Here is a 16,622-nt window from a genome sequence, read left to right as displayed (position 1 = left end):
GAAGTCGAATAGGTCAACTCCTTCTGTGAAACATTATTGATTTCTGCCAGTTTGACTCAAAAGCCGAGTCAAGCTCCGCAGCATCACGAACAATCTTGATTGATATTTATTATCACCCCTATTTGTTTTGTCTTCCTACCGAAAGCAGGTATGGGAGTAGACAAGAAGCAAGAAAGAGTGTAGTTGTTCTTCGGATCTGTATCTAGTTTTTGCTGCTATCGACGTGTAGCTCGAAAACCGCAAGAAAAGAGCAACTTTATATAAAGTTCCCAGCCTTGTTTTGCTATCCATTCCACTGATGAAGAAGCTAAATTCCGAGACTAGGCATTATCACATACGAAATTGTCATATATTGATGTTGAATAGATTTCTTTTTGAACTCAGGTCCTACCGTCTTCAACAACCAAACTTCAATCATTGAATGGGGAAGTAGCGATAGCCCATCGAGCATAGAGATCATAGCTCCGAAGCTCAACCAAGGTGAGTTTAGTCGATGTATTATACGGGGGAAGTCACATTGGGGTCAGAGACCCTACCCCTACTTGGCTTGGTTTTGAACCGAAAGTGCTCTGACATCAATCAACGGATTGTTTGTGTTTTACGGCTAAACCGGGAGATGCACAGATTCCTCAAGGCATTGTTTTTTCTACGAGCAGTAAGAGTCTAAGAAAGGACAACTGCTATTGAATGCGCTGTTGTTGCTGAGTGAATAACCGGTCTTGTCGTATCAGCTGTGATGTTCTCAATTGAATCGACTGAAACCTGGCTAAAAAGAGACTCCTTATCTATGTTACTCTTTCCGCTTATGAGAGACTTCAGGTTTAGGAGAGACACTGTCTTGCCTTTGCCCGTGTTCCTATTAGACTTGAGGAAAGACTCGCTTGGACTAGAAAACCACTGGGGACTACTACTCTTAATGTTACCCTTACACTGACCCCATATATGATATGGCTCGGAATTAGCCTACGCCATAGAAAGAGAAACTGGCTCTTACACAATAAAAGACAATAACGCTCCGTGGTAAACTCTTTCCCATCCAAGGAGGAAGAAGATTTTTTGAATTCCCGAAAGGATCGAGACAGATTTATAGATTTTTTACATCTGGCACATCAGTCAGGTTGTGACTCAAATAACAAGGATCTCCAATCAGATAGAAAGTATGGCTTGAGGTATCCCTCTACTAGGGAATTGCCCTTAGGATTTGCCACATCCAAGGTTAAGGATGTATAAGGAATAGAAGAAGGTCGCACAGAGAAGTAAGGCTTAGAAGTCGCTGTTCGGCCGAGGAGACTGCGTATACATCGATTCTTCACCCGAGGAAGATTCTTTCTCTGCTTAGAGGGTTTAGGATACATAGGATAGACCTAAGATTCGTCGCTGACGTGAAAGAAAGAATCAATCCAACCAAGAGGAGAGAAGCGGTTCGGAGAGGACCTATCCGGCTTTTTAAGATGTCTACCTATCCCTACTCTGACGTCGACCTATCCTGTTGATCGAATCCCCAAGACTCGGAAAGAAGCGGATCTGATATCCCATTAACATTAATAGGTCGATGGACCTCGAAAAACCTTAGCTACAGGAACTTTAGCTGCTAACTCTAGAACCCGTATAGCTCCTCAAGTGGTCCCCGAAAGGGCCAGCCGGGACACTGCCATGCTTAGTGCATTTTATTAATAGAATTCAAAAAAGGGTATGGCACTCGGTAGCCGGGATAAAAGAAGATGCGCCTGAACTCGTTCTCAGGTGAACCGATGGACCGACGTGGAGAATGCTTCTAGTAGTGAATGTTCTAACTCTATCGCGGGAGTCCCCTAATAAGCTAAGGGCTTAATGAGTTGGGTTATATGGAATGGTCGGGCGGTTGGAGTATTCGTCGTTGGCGGGCTTCGATGCGCGGACCTCGGAGAGACTGAAGGACTAAAGGTTAGACAGGTTTAGCCGAGACAGTGGATTCGGCTTATCAGAGGCAATGGCCTTGGCCTACGTCAAAGACAGCCGATTCGTCCTACTAAGATGTCTTCTGCAGGGATTGGGTGTCTGGTGCTATCTTCTGCCAGAGCCCCTATTGGTTCAACCAACGGCTTGTTGCTCACCTGAGTGCGCTAGTGCAATTAAGGAAGCCGCACAATGCCAAATGAGTGGGCTTCCCGTGTATGAATCCATGAGAAAGTTATGGACACGTTCACTAAAGCGGAAGTCTTTCGATCCCATGCAGTCAATGCTAATGGGTGTGCTTAAGAGCTGGTGGCAACCGAATACCTTTCACACCTAAGCCAGGCTTTTGCCAACAACCTTTCTTCCAGGGTAAACCTAGCAAAAGTCCAGGAACAGCTAAAAGGCTTGAAGAGACAGTGAAAGATTAAGAGGAAATAGAAAAATTCGTATGAAGAGGTCCTCAACCCTATGATCCTTAGATTTGGAAGGAATGATGGGGGCCACATCAAAAAGTAGTTGAACCTACATAGCGAAAAGGGGGATCCCCTTACGCACGTGAAATCCTTTTATGCCCACCCGCCTAATGTGCTGAAGTGGCTCATGATGATAGTCTTATGATCAGACTAGATACCCTGCGAGGTTGAAGTCCTTTACCTTAATAAGCCATTCCAGATGAAATTATGTTCCTGGGGTATATAAAAAAGTAAACCTAGGCTTTCAGCAGACACATCTACATCCGAATCCGCGACTGGAGAAGAAGGCCTTGTCCCCTGTGGGTGGTGGCCAGGCGAAAGGACCGACCCGGGACTGTCTAGGAGAAAGCACTTCCTAACAGAGCAGTCTAATTGTTGTATTCGGCCGTAGGACTGTGATAACAACCTTCTCTTCGACCTTCCTAGAGGCGAGATCAGATCACCTCATAAACTCAAATAAAGGTGACGAAAACCGGCACGGCATTCTACTAGTAGTAGTAGGAAAGGGCGCTTTCTTAGGCTTTCAAAGGAGACCAGCTTATTAGATCCCTAGAGGTAAGAATCTTCAAAAGTGGACTCATTCCTTGTCCCTATTCTTAGTAGTGCCTCTGGACGCCAGCCTTCCTTCTAGTTCTGTGTAGCTAATCGGTCTTCTTTCTCTTCGCGGGTCCTGCTTTCTTCTCTTCTCTCGTCTATCTATTCTTTCTGAATCCGTCATGGAATCGGCACAGACCGGCACCATCTGTCTTTCTTCCAAAATCACATAAGAGAAGAACTGATCTTCCCTTTTTTTCTTTCTTTCGTCTCTTCCACGTATGAACTCTGCTCGGGATTGGACTCTTCTTTCTTAGATCAGAAGCCGGGTCTTTGCATTTACTCGAATGGATAAAAGGTACATCAGGTATTGGAAGGGCTTCTTATAGGCTATGAGGACTGAAGGCTGACCATAGATAGGGAGATAGGGAATCCCGCATATGAGTCCACATTTTTGTTCCAAAGACATATTGTATTGCCCGATCTAAGAGCTGGAACTCCTATTTGCATAATCCAAAGAAATCTCATAAGAGAATCAATCCAATTCGACCGAAGCAGTGCACGAAGCTGCAGCCAGTCGCAGTTGCTGTTCATGAAGAAACCATTCTTCTATAATACGTTATTTCGAGGAAGCTTACTCTTTACATACCGATGTAGACTTTGTCCTTAGATCGATGCTAGTTGAGCTAAGGATTCAACCCACGGTGGAAATAAGACTAGTAAAGGAGCTCGCCCTCACCTTCGGCGATTGAGAATACCAAGTTATTAAAGTAGCTTCTTTTCCCAACGGGAGGTGATCTGATCGAGTTGCAGCTCTGGAGTTCCTTACTTGGTCAATTCTTTTGCAGTCTGTTGTTGAGCTGAAGCCTTAGCTCCTGGTGGTTTGCCGTGTACATCTTCGTCCCTTGAAGCTTCTTCTTGTCTTGCCTGAAACGAATTATTCTTTATTCTCGCTTTAAAGCAAGAAGGTAATTTCCCCTCATATGACTAAGCGCTAGGAGACGATTAGCTCTAAGTGCTTAAGTTCATAGCTCCTATGATCGCGAGCTTTGTTCGCATCTCCGTGTAACGGCCATGTTAAAGCGTTCCAACGACATGTTTAGCCCTCCGTCTCTACTGCCAACTCGTTTCACTCCAGTTTCCCGTAGCAACTACAGCAAGCTGCCTAGCCTTTCTATTATATAGAAGAAGAAAGAATAGGGCTCGTATGACTAGCTCGCTTACTTTAACTCAACAGCCTAGCTCAAATAAGAAAGTAACAGGATTTATTATAAGATAGGGCATTATGTACGAAGTTAGAGTTTGTGGGCGGCTGGCCGGTGGAACTACCGACTACTCTTTCCCATCGCTTCCGGACCGGGATATGGAATAGAAATCATCGAACTAAGTTTTCCCCCAGGGGGAGTTGCAACTTTCTCGATCTGAATGCGCTCTTCAGAATAGTTGGTAACTTTCTCCACTTGAATTGATGTCGGATTCTGATCCCTTTCTTTGAAGCTTGGTTGTTAACCAGACCCTTTATTCTTTAGGTGGTGCTTAGAGGTGTATACTATAATTCATTTTATATAATTCCTTATATTCTTTCATATAATATAAAAAGAAATGAAATTGAAATTAGGATTTGGCTACGACCTGTGAGTGGTATCAACTAACTATTGATTCTTCCTCCTACTCCTCTTAGAGAAACTATGTAATGGTATTCCCACATTGGTCTAGAAATTCCTTTTGAATAAGAGGCGGTAGCGTAATCAGGTAATCCCCGAATGGAAAGAAAGTAAATAAGGTAATCCAGTAATCAAGGCAAGGCAAATCGCCAAGTTACAATCGTCCTTTTAGCCACTCGGCAATGGGGCACCATAGTTGCAGTCCCCCCCTCTACGAAATAAATGATCGAAAATGCTTCACAAAGACATAGGGGCAGACGGAATCGACCACCTTATGAATACATCGAAGACTTCGCCGTGCTTGACCAACGCAGTCAATGGATTCAACCATGAGCCGGGAGCGGCCGAAGACATGCAGCTTCCATTTTCGGGGTACACAGTCACGTGCTGAGCAAAGATATATATATCACCCATTCACACGCGCAAGGTGCGGCATCCGCCTGAACGCGGAGAGGATTTCCCTCAAAGAAAGATAGGCGTGTCAGGAAACAATATGAAGTCACCCCTATTTCGCTGTCCAGGGAGGACTAATGACCTATAAAATGCGTGACGTTTGGGAAGCATGGGCAACCCTTCGCGCACGAAATAGCAATGACAGGAGATTGACCGGTCGGGGTCGAGTTTGTTGATTCTCGGATACGAAGATATCAAATGGGCTACATCAAACTCGCATGCCCAGTAACCCATGTGTGGTATTTAAAATGTCTTCCCAGTTATATTGTGAATCTTTTAGATAAACCTCTTAAAGAATTAGAAGGCCTAGTATATTGCGATGTGTGATTTGATCCAAATTCTGATTTTACAGATTCGGAATGAGAAACTGTCATCCCAGTCAATCCAATTGGGATGCCCTGGATCTGACATGTTACTCGGTAAGAGTACCACGAAGCTCAGACTTAGGGGTGTAGTCAATACTCCCAAATCAAAAGGGGAATTTATCTATGGTCGATTTTGGAACAAATCCAAAAATTGATATTTGTACCTCGTAAAAAAGATTTATTTGTTTTGTGGAATTAACCATTTACTTTCTTTTGGAAAGAAATTATGTTCAAGCAAGCAAATATGTCATGGTTACAGGAGTCTATCCATCGCGTATAGGCTTTAAGGGCATCGTGGCAGAACCGTCGAGGTTAAGTAGGGACCTAACAGATCGAATGGAACAATACATAGACAAGTAAATCCCTTATGAATTTGAATTCCAAGGTATTCTTTAATTTCATTTTTGAATTCTAATTAAGAATTAAGGGATTTCTCATTCGAAGGGAAGTAGACTACTCAAGAATTTCACATTTCATTTATGTCGGAATAACGAATTAAGAAAATTTTCATAATATTAATAAATAAGCGGAATCGATGAAATCTTGCTTGGTCTTCACTGGGAACTTGAGTAAGGAGTAGATCTTTTTGTTTTGGGGTTTTATAGAATTTGAAAGCGAGAACTCCTTTATTTAGTTGGTGTATCTACTTGAGCCGGATGAAAGGAAACTTTCACGTCCGATTTTGAAAGGGGGAGATCCTATCCTAATTTTTCTTTTGCTAGGCCCATAACGAAAAAACCCACTTTCTTGCGATTACGAGGTTTATTCGAATATGAAATCCAATCTTGGAAATAAAGCATCCCACTTTTTTTGACTACCCCGGGCTTCGATACATTTCGCAATCGAGAAATCTCTACCGGTGCAGGTGCTATTCGAGAACAATTAGCCGATCTAGATTTACGCATTATTCTAGAAAATTCGTTGGTAGAATGGAAAGAATTGGGGGAAGAAGGGTCCACGGGGAATGAATGGGAAGATCGAAAGGTTGGAAGAAGAGAGCGAAAGGAAGTGAAGTAACGCCCATTATAGAGAAAGAGAGATGGAGCTTTAGCTTTAAAGTATTCTCCTAAAGCTCAGCTCAAGTAAGGGCTCCAGCCCGGTGAGTTTAAGCTGTCTAAATGGAAGCGATAAAAGACCGAAAAAACCCACGTTTGGATGCGTCAATGGTGAATCTATCATGAGCAGCCTTTCAAGGGCGTTAAAGCATGCAGGATTCAATCGAAGAAGAAAGCTTCAATAGAGGTAAAAGGCTGTTTACTGGGGTTCCAAACCTCCTCTTCCCCAATCACCAGCCGGGTCAATTCTTCGGGAGACCAGTTGGAAGGCAAGTGCGCCCCTATTTCCTCTATCTTCCAATCAAAAAAGATTTGACTCTGATCTTGTGGAGAAGAAGAAGAATCCTAGCAAGTAAACTACAAGGAATGCCAACCAACCCCAATTCCACCCAACAACGCATGTCATAATTATCAATAATGTCTCCAATCTAAAGCCGCAAGCAATGTACTACACAAAGGAGCTTGAAATAAAGCGCGGATATCAACATCAGGCGACAAGGCAATGGTGTAATACCATGACACCCATTTGAGCCATGCCTTCATCCAATTATGGACTAAGGTATACTCAAGAATGTCACTCTCGCCATCACCAAACAGCATCTCTTTAGGAACCAACCTAATTTCTTTCGGTCTAAGTTCCTTTCTGAGCAACGCCACTATGAGCCCCTTCAAGTAGGGATTGAGAGGTTTCCCTCTTCCAATCCACCACTCTATCGGTAGTGGAGTCGAACTTAATGGTTTAGTACTCGCGACCCATAGTCTCTCCCAAGAACGGGTTCTATAGGAGGAATATAGGCGAGCCATCACACGGTAGCCAGCACCCTTCAAGCGGAAAAGTATACGTGGATTGCAAACACGATACTTCTCAGCTATCTGGCAGATAGCCACTGTTGAGCGGGCTGTGTGCAAAGCTTGCATTGAAACCGGCGAAAGATTGAGTTTGCAAATCGATTTGCAACATTTTGCATCTATATAAAACGCAACTTTTTCGATTTGGATTGGCGTCTCCGAAAGGATTTGATGGTGCTACCAAAAATACCAGGGTTTAGTGACTTTGTTCAACTTGAAAGGTGCCATTCAGAAAGAAAAGGTGGTTGATGTCTTTTTGCATATGGGGCGACAGAACTTCACATTCGACTTTGAACTTCTCCCAACTCCCCCTCTTTATTAGGTGCTCCAAAGGCACACTGCTTCAGAAAGAAGGTACGTACGTCGACTCTATCGTTCGAGTAAGCATAAGCAGCTCGAGCCTCTTTCGTTGACCTGTACGATTCAGAGGGAGGCGATTCTAGTTGATGGAGTCTAATTTGCTGCAGTGGCCTTTCTTTCTACTCAAGAGTAGGAGATCGATTCCACTACTCGATCGAGGTCGGAATGGGATCGGGTGTTTTTCACGTATAACCGGAGTGTGCCCGGACCTGCTGAAGCAAATGAGGCGAGCTTAGGGTCGTGAGGCGACTAACAACAACAAGGAGCGTAGACCAGAGGTCAGTTTGCCGGGGACGTCGATTCTTTCCGGAGCAGGGATTGGTGGATGCGACAGCGCCTCTTGAGAAGAGTGTAGCTTGAACTCGAAATTGCTTATGTTAAGAAGGAGTATTCTGAGATATCGATAGGCTGATGAAGAAACATTTAAGAAATTTTCATTTAGATATAAAAAGTGATCCACTAGAAATATCGGAAGCGAAAAGAGATCCCCTTATTCTTAGGGGTGAGTAATACATAACCTACAAGCGTAAAAGCAGTCTAAGGTGAAAGCTACAAACCGAATCTACAGCCTTTGTAACTACACTACTTGCAGTCCTGACTCTAATATATCGGCTAGTTAAAACATAGTGATGAATCCCTCTTCTGATTCTGATCTGAGGGATATTAATATGGTGTTAAGGGGTGGTGTTTAGCGACCCTCGCAATGACGAAAGGTGGTTATCTTTCTTTACGATAATATCATCTTTCAACAAGAGAAATGGCATCTTTCCTAAGCTAAGTCAGACCGCTAGTGCTTTCTAACCGAACGACTTGTTGGCTCGGGTTCCTTCTCTCCCTTTCAAGTGAAGACGTTAGCAAGAACAGCTGATGAAAGAAGGTCGGAGTCGTGAACAGGAAAAGCGTTGACCGGGTATGCCGATAGGAAAGAAGCTGGTCTTTCTCACTGACCCGGGTGAGGAAGAATTGGAGATTGAATTACTTTGCCGGGTATTCTTATTATAGATAGCACACACAGGAAGATGGGTAGCTTTGGGAGTCATGGTCACATCATTCATTTTTCTACCTGTCGCGCTCGCGTCATTCGCTGGCCAGTCGGGAGGATAGTACATTCCAACTCACATGCTTCCCAAACCAAGACTCGGGGGCAACAGCGCGACTGCTTGGGTCTGGATCATCCGGAACTACATCTAAATCTCTGACTATGGCGACTAGGACTCTCTTTGGATCACGATTTCAAAATGCCTGGATCGCCTTCCTCAGTTGTTGGTACACTAACCGTTCTCCCAGCAGTTAGCTTGCCATACTTACCGTTGCCGCCCGTTGGCCTGCGATTCTACTTTCCGAGATAACAGGCGGTTAGTTACCTATATGCGTTGGAAGTCTTCGTCCGCTTTATCGAGCTCTGAAACCTGCCTTCCTTGCCTTACCGACTTAAAGCAGTTAATAATATATGCCTGCCTGCCTCAATGCCTGCTGACTTACTGGCCACGTTACTGAGTTCCTAGGAACGAGCAAGTCAGATTTGGATCCCCAACGACAAAGGAACCTACGGGCGGGGCATTTTCGGGGAGTAGCCCGCTTCCCATTACTCAAGAGGGAATTCGCACATAATTAAGGGAGCCATTGAAAGGTGACTAAAACACCAGAAACGACGACTACCCGAGCTAATGATAGAGGCAAGAACACTTTCCGGCCAAGTCCCATTAATTGATCATAACGATATCGTGGAAATGCTGCACGGACCCATATATATAGGAACAGAAAGAGAATCACCTTGATACTAAACCAGATCGAGCCGGGGATCTTCTTGGAAATGGGAAGATCTAGGATAGGCGGCCAACCTCCTGGAGAGAGCGATGTGCATGGACCAGGTGAGTAGGGATGCAGCTCCGTGGACCGCTCGTCGGGCCTGATAGGTGGTGGTATCACACCCTTCTCAAAGAAACCGTACGTGACACTCTCGCGTCATACGGCTCCGTCCCGGAATCAGGACCTTCCCTTTTCTTTGACCAACGGTCCTCAAACCAACCTGAAACGCACTCAGTCGTCGTCGTCCCTTTCTATCTCCGGTCCCGGGAGGCCCAATCGCAATTCAAGATCGACCGGCTCATCCTCGGAATCCGAAAAGAAAACAGAGAGAGAACGGGTTTCTTTCAGTGACATATCTAATCAGACCGAATAGGATTTGAAGACACGATCATTCACATCAATTTCAGCAGGCAGGAAGGGCACGGAACCTTTCTAGAATGCAAGCAAGCTAGCTTGCTTACTCTCCTAGTAGCGTACGTTGGCGGCAAAAACAAACTAGACTATACTAAACTAAAGTAACGAGGCATTCGGGAAGCGACTAGTCGCTTCTGGCGAAGCTTCTAGAAGGCCGACCACTACATAGAGAGATCCATATATATACCAGTCATGAGCTATCGCTCATGCCTAGAGAGGCAGAAGCAGTAGCTTCTAGGACGAAGCCGAGCCGATACGATAGGAGGGCGAAGGGCTAAGCCACTAATGTCGTGGCGAAGGAGGCCTACTATACGTATACTGGAGTGGTCCGTAAGTACGTATTCTACAGATTAATTAGCTATAGGAGTCCTTCTTTTAGTAAGCGGTGAAATACCAAAGACAACAAATTTCAGTGAACTATTGAAGCTATCAGTGTGATTGATCAGACAAGTACCAAGGGCTTTCGGTAGACTTCTTTCATTTCCGAATTTGCTTGCGACAAGTCCTAGCATTAGTATGAGTTCGTTGACCGCGTAAGGGCGATCCATCTTGATGACGAATTCCACGATAACAAGAAATAGAAATTAATCGTTCGATGTCTGCTCGTTCTCCCCTCTTCAATTCCCAATGAACAACATGATCTTGACCTATCATTTGTTCAATTTGGTCGATCTGATACTTAGTTAATTCTTTTATCTTTATGTTCCCACTGATACCTAATCGATAACGAACCTGAATGGCTTTTTTAAGTCCAATTCCATAAATTTTGGTTGAGGCAATTCTTACTTGTTTATCGGCAACTAATCTAGCTCCTGAAATATATAACATTATTGATCCTTCCTTTTACTAGTCTTCTAGGCTGGAATCAGAAATGGGCTGTCTCCTCTCTGATGATCTTTTCTATAGGTAGAAGCGGTCTAAACTTCGATCCTTATTTCTTCCAATCCAATTATGTTCTCGTACCCAAGCCCTTTTTCCAGAGTCTTGTGGAGGAGAATTTCACACTTATCTCACTAAATCAGTGAGAAAGTGCTCCGCAATGGGTCGCGGTCTCAAAATGGAAGTTTTTCGCCTTAGACGAGAGGGCTATAGCAAAGAAGACAACTAGTCGATCCGGGACTGAAGTGCAAAGACAAAGGAATATGGTAGAAGGAGTACAACAAGCAATCAAAGGATTGCAGGCTAGATTCGAGGATGGCATGCCACACTAGGAAGAGTTTGTGGATAAGAAGTATTGTCAACTAGAGAGAAAGCTCTACCAACTCCTTCTCCCACTCATGACACTCTTGATCTGGAAAAAATCCACCTTGGAATACCTTATAGAGCTGGGCAGTCAATCGGTTTGATTATCAGCTGCTCACCGCCCATCGGCGAATGCGAGCCCTGCGAGTGGAGGGTGTAGAAATTGTTAGAATTAGAAATAGATAGAAGTCGGAAAGGACGAGGACAGGTCATAGCCCAGAAAGAACGGTTTCTTACTTAACTAACACCAACCCAAGCGGAAGCACCTCTCTATTTATGTTATTACGAAAAAACCGATTCTTAAGCTTACTAGCTCACTGCTTTAGCGCATTTCCCTCTCTTCGAGCTCTTGCTTCCTTCCCCAAGTAGTTCTCCCGTAAGTCCGACGACCTTTACCGGAATGAGATTGTACCTGTCGATGGGAACCTTAAAGAGATGTAACTCATGTACCGAAGTAGAGTTGTTAGTTTCAGTGTAGTGTAGCAGTATAGCTTAGTCCTTATCTCGCTCATACCAAGAAAGAGGAATACAACTCATCGAATTGAACCTTAGGTCTCCTCTGTTTGAAGCGTTGGAAGTAGTAAATCGACCTCTTCCTGCGGTGTAATTCGACTAGTAGTTGGCTTTTCTTATTTAACGAAATGGGTGGAAGCGGTCTCTTACTCAAGTCTTACTAAGAAGGTGGTGCAGAAGTTCTTGAATAAGGAAAGGATTTGCCGATCAAGGTTGCATTCCCTTCCTTTGATTGAGAGAAGGAAGAATGGAACTGGTTCCAGTGAAAGAAATGAAAGCACAAGGGGAAAGGGTAGATATGCGGAGTGTTTGCTGTGCAGATAGATCTATGTCACGATCTGAGACAATGCCCACCTTTCGGAATCTCTTCGTTCCTCTCTCTCCCCGGCTAGTAGTTTCAGAAGGTGTCTTTATTCTGACCGGGTCTACTTGTGGTACATGAAATAAAGGGAATCAAAGAATCTAGAAGCTCTGTTCCCAGTGCGAATGCATTATGCCCGGTTGACTCAGTTAAACCAGCTAACAACACTCTGAACTCCGAGTGGCATAGGCGCGGGAAGACCAGTAAAAAGGTCTCGTAAAGGTTTTCCTTGGGCAGCTAAAAACCATTGATCCGCTGGGAGTCACACCAAGAATTTGGTTACCTTAGCTTTAGTGTCTATGGGTGCGTATATGCCCTAGACCGTTTCGTTTATACCGGCTTCTTGGGTAAGAAAGATCTCATTATGTGCCATGGCACTCCCCACTCAGAATGGCTACTGGACAAGGGAGACTCCCGCGACTGAGTTAGAACTTGACTGCGTTTAGAGCTTTTTCCATGTCGTCCCTTCGGATCCCCTACAGACGAGAACAGGCGCCTCTTTCCGTTTGGATTACCCGGCTACCGAGCACCATCGCTATCTAACGCTATCGCTATCTATGGCGGGGTCCTGGCAGGCCTATGTTCAGGGATCACTTGAGGGAGTGTATGGCCCTTCAGATGCAGCTGATTGGTTCTGGTCCACCAAGCCCTCTCTAGCCAAAGGCCGCCTCTACCAATCGATCTGTTTTCGATCTTTTGTAACCGATCGGCAAGCAGAGGTCAAGAATCTAAACACAGCGATTTCGACACTACCTAAGAAATTTCTCAATCGGTCGATTTCGATGACTAAGCCAAGGACTGACTTCCCTGGACAATTAGCAGCTAATGAGTTCCACTTTCCTGCTTTGATCGACCTTGATCCTTGCAGTAACCGAAAGTCCCTTCGTTCAGAGTCAAAGGACTAAAGCAATACAGGTCCGATCCGAAGGGTAAATAGACAACGAAGAAGCGCTTTCTTTCTCCCAGTAAGAGTCTATCCACTATTCTACTCTCAGCCAAAGGTGGACTTCCTTCTTTCTTTCTTAAAGTCTTGTTGTTAATCTCCTGAAAGGCCCTAAGCCAAGGAGTTACCTCAGCGGACTAATAGCAGAGTAAGGCAGCTAGGGACCTTCTGTGCCCAGGAACTATCTAGCTCTTATCGACTAGTAGAGCCCAAGCCGAGTGACTTCTTTCTTTTCGGACTTAAAGCCCGGTTTGTTAATACCTAGTTGCTAATATCCGAAGAATGCGGTTAGGAGTTCTTGATCTCCTGAGTGAACTCCACTTGGAGCTCTATTAAGCTCAGTCTTTTCTCAACCACTATCGGCTTTATCGGCCAATGTGGACTTATTAAAAGACTTACTCTTTCTGATTAAACCAAACTAGAAGAGCTGGGAGAAGAGATTCATTTCACCGATGGGAATGATTCCTCTCCTTGTCAGCCCACCTCTTCCTAACGACGAGCCCGATGAGCGTATCAATGGACTGATCTGTGAGCAGTGTATCAATGGAATGGAATGACCCGAGCAGACCAAGGGATCAAGGCAATAGCTACGCGCATCAAGGTTATACCTACACCGAGCGAACCTTTTCTTCGCAGTAGGCCCGCTTTTCGGTTCTCCACATTGGGGCTATGGGAATCGAACCCAATTTGTCCACGACCCCATTTCTGTCTCGCCCAGTCGTCTATCGCGAATTAGCCTTTCATTAGACAACAAAGAAAGGTCGACCCTTCTTTACATTTACAAAGCTTCGATTTTCCCCGAAAATAACGTTCGACTTGCATGTGTTAAGCATAAGACTTGTGACACACATTTATCGATCGGCTGGGTTCAAGCCTTACTGTACCGAGATAAGCCCTTCAACCACCTCATCTCTATTTATGATTATATGATAATTGGTTGATTGTGATTGAAGATTTCTTTCTACTTTTTTTTTTGAATAAATGTGGGAAGAGGGAAATCCCACTGCCCGATTTATTCAAATGAAAAGAAAAAATAAGACATGAGATAACAATCACAACCAAGCTGGCTAAAAAGAAAAGCTAACAGTGTATGAAACGAAAAAAAGAGACGCCCGCAATGTCTCGATAGACTGCCGAACTGATGAAATCGGGCATAGAGTTCCACCACTGAAAATCTCCCGCAGCATTGGCTAATGCGTCGGCAACGTGATTTCCTTCCCGAAAGATATGTGTCACAACTATATTCATCTGGCGGATGAGATGCAATGTGTACAGCCATCTGTTCCGGTGGTTCCAAGGCACGATCATAGATCTCGATCGAAGAAGAGACACCACATAGATTGAATCTGATTCAATCCAGAGAGAATGCCATCCCTTAGAGAAAGCGATATCCACAGCCATCATGACCCCTACGAGCTCCGCCTCGAAAGCAAAACCCATTACAAGTACGGATGAGAAGCAACCCTGCACGAATCCTCTACAGTTCCTGAAGATCCCAGCGCAAGAGGACGGACCTGGTTGGCCTTTGGAGCTACCGTCCGTGTTCACTTTTATCCAGCCCGGAGGAGGAGGTTGCCAAGTAATCTGTAAGATAACCGGAGCCTTATTTGGTTTTGGTTTGGACAACCTGATATGGAGAAAGCCCGGAGACGCAGCAAATCATCAATAGAGTTATGCATTGCTCCAATGAATGTTAAAGTGAAAGGAATTTGCTTCCTTTAATGACGCCCAAATGAACGCTGCAGCAGAATTGATTAATGGTGAATAATTAGAAAATAGAAGTCTATTCCGTGTCGACCAAATCACCCAAACGCAGGTTATGAAAGCTGTGCGCCAAAGAGAGGATAATTGCGGACTTAATCCACTTGCATGGCTGCATGACATAGTCCATAGAAGCCTGATTTGGTATCCACTTGAATTCGAAATGCTTCGATAATTTTCCCCCAAAGTGAAGAACGAATATATGAATTCTTCGGAAAACCCAAATTATTGAGAAATCTGCTCCGAAGGAGCTGAAGTGTTGACGAGCAACATCCCTCCATAGCTCAGTCTTGTCTATCAACGAGACACGCTAGCTTGATCTCTTTCTGAGCGCCTGGCTCCCACTACTTCTGAGTCAGTGAGGTGGCGTAGAACTCAAAGTGATGTCAAAACTTCTTTTCCTCATTTCGTAAAGTCTTGTCGTACTACGTGAGTCCTCTCAAACGCCGAGGGCTTAGTACCCTCCAGCTCATCAATCTAATTATGCTTTTCACTCGATTCTTAGCTTTCAGATCCTATATCGTAATCGTAGGTAATCACCGAAAACTCTCTCCCGTATATTCCGGGTGAAAAGACCTGTGAAAGTCGGATTGACTATATGCCTTGAGCTGATGTCGTAAAACCGCGAGGCCAAGCGTCTTCTTGGTTGGGCTAGCGATTCGTGACATAGAACGGGAAGAGTACGAGACGACAGTGATATGAAGGGAAAGCCCATGGCCACACACATAAGAGTAGACAATCCGGGTGTTCTCTCCCCTTACTGTGACCTTCCTCTTGAACTGGTCATGGTAGGCGTGTCATCTATAGCAGTTGCCTGCAGGCTGACTAGATCGTTTTGGGACATTGTCTTTGGTCGGGCGATGTCTCTATCGATGGAAAGGCTGACGAAGGGTATTTGGTTTTCGCTCCTTACGTCGTGAAGGCATAAGCCTTTAGTGTTCTATTTCTACCTGCGTATTGAGGTAAATTTCACCAGTTTCCGTTGCTAACTAAATGATGACGCACCCCTTCCAAGACCCTTCTTCGGCGCCATTGCTTCTGCCTTCTACCTGCGTGCGCCTGCCTTCTTTAAATGCTGAAGTGCTTTTTGCACCTAAAGTCTTCAATCCCTTTCTTGGTGGTTACCGAGATCCTTTCTTCAAGAGCGATCGAATTCGCATTTCTTTATTTAAGATAAAAGTTGACGTTGAATTCGAAGTTCATTCTTTGGAGCTAGAAGAAAAAAGGTTGGTAAACTCCTGAGGCGGATGCGATTAAAAGGCTAGCAAAGAGACTGGAAAGCCTAGAAGTAGAAAGAAGTAAGAACTCTGGGGAGCGAAGTCACTTCCGACAATCATCTCTTTATTTTCTAGTAACAGCCTGTAATATTAACCTCAAAGAAAACCAATAGCGATGACCAGACCAAGTCCACTCTTTTTATTTTGCCTAGAAGTGAGTCATTGATACCGAGAAAAAAGCTCTTCCTTCTGTGGTTCGGGTTCGCCTTTCCCTGTCGAAGGCGGCATTGGTCTTATCCTACCTATATCTAGGATAATGCTTGCTTTAGGAAAGACGAGAAATCCTCCGCAAGGTGCGGAGTCTTCTTCTTTTTCTTTGAGACGAATGAATTCCGATACTGGAAAAACTGTCGTGATAGGAGAAGGGAGCTTACTCCGCAGTCGCTCTTGGTGGTTTAGTAGGATTCTTGAAGAAGGTAGCCCCTGACTCTCGGTCTTCTGTAAAGGTAGCGAAGTCACTAACTAGATAGGGGAAGCGCTAGGCTACTAGAAGGGATCGACCCTACACCCGGTTCAATTCGTTTTGAGTGAAATCCCCCGGCAACGTCCTTACTTAACTTACCTGGCTCCAGGGAAATACGAATTTCTCCTTTCGTTTTCTTCTTTCTTTTGTC

The sequence above is a fragment of the Salvia splendens genome, unplaced genomic scaffold (assembly GCF_004379255.2).
Source record: "Salvia splendens isolate huo1 unplaced genomic scaffold, SspV2 ctg368, whole genome shotgun sequence".
Lineage (NCBI taxonomy): Eukaryota > Viridiplantae > Streptophyta > Magnoliopsida > Lamiales > Lamiaceae > Salvia > Salvia splendens.
This window is presented reverse-complemented; position numbering follows the sequence as displayed.